We start from the raw sequence: 1,351 nt of genomic DNA, 5'->3' as shown, positions 1-1,351 counted from the left end.
CCCCCTCTCCCTCTACCTCTCCCTCACCCTCTCTCCCTCTCTCCCTCTACCTTTCCCTCTCCCACCCCCTCTCCCTCCCCTCTCCCACTCCCTCTCCCTCTCCCTCTCCCTCTGCCTCCCTCCTACCCTCACCCTCTCCCTCTTTTTCGCCCTCTCTCATTGTAAACCGAGCCTAGCATAATTACAAATGTCTCCTAATGCCTCAAAACGATTCTAATCGCGACTCCGTGTTAGGACAGACAGGTTCGCGATCAGTAGATTCATATTTAAACCGCCACTCAGAGCCAGTAGTCGGGGAAAACATACTCATAAACCGAAGAGAGGGTCCTAATAGGACACCCCTTCCTGCAGCACAGAGTAAAAACATATGGGCAAAGGGTAGAAAATTTGCTTACAGAATTAATAAAGGCTTCAACGTCTTCAAGAAATAGTCACATGGAAAATCAAGTTATTGAAAGATTATTAAGAAATCAAGCCCTAGGTATATTTGAACAGGGACTACACGATAGAATTCGAATGATAGTCAAAGCGAATCATTATGAAACACTCCAGGCGGCAATTACTGGAGCAATAGAAGAAGAAAAAAGTAGTGGAACTCGTGACTCCATTATGGCTAAACGTTATTCCGGACAGGAAAACACAAGGAGGACTATGCCCCCTACTTGCAGCAAATGCAATCGAATAGGATATTTTGCTAGAGACTGCTACTCTAAGACAGTAGCACCGCGAAAAAGTCTACCCACTCCTAGCATTTCTAGGGAGATAAACAAATTACAAATAAAATGTAACTTCTGTCACAAATTGGGACATAAAGAACAAGAATGTTGGACTAAGAATAAGCATTTACGTCCAGGAAACTTTAGGCCCGGAAGAAATGAATTCTTCACGCGAGGTAGAAACTCAGCAAAAGAAAATAGGAACGTGAACAATAAAAATTCGGAAAACGAATCAAAACCAATAGAAGCATACGGCGTAAACCATATCAAAGAAAACATGGGAGGAATAAACCTCGTCCAAATAGAAGCGGTAGAAATAGCCGACTCAAAATCCATGATGTTAGTCGACTCTGGAGCAGAAGTCAGTCTAATTAAAATAGGGAAGCTGCACAAATATGCACTATCCCAAGATGAAGTATTAACCTTAAAAGGAATTGGAAATACCGAAGTAAGTACCATATGCAAGATATTGCTAACCATACGCATAGGAGACGCGTGCATTACGCACCTCATGCGTGTGGTAAGAAATGATTTTCCCATTGCAACTGATGGAATATTGGGAAACGACTTCCTCGTGAAGCATCAAGTAATCCGAGCAGGCAAATGCCTCCAGTTATACGGAATAACCTGGAAGT

This window comes from Cephus cinctus, unplaced genomic scaffold, assembly GCF_000341935.2.
Source record: "Cephus cinctus unplaced genomic scaffold, Ccin1 Ccin1_scaffold0209, whole genome shotgun sequence".
Classification (NCBI taxonomy): domain Eukaryota; kingdom Metazoa; phylum Arthropoda; class Insecta; order Hymenoptera; family Cephidae; genus Cephus; species Cephus cinctus.
Note: the sequence above shows the minus strand (reverse complement) of the source record.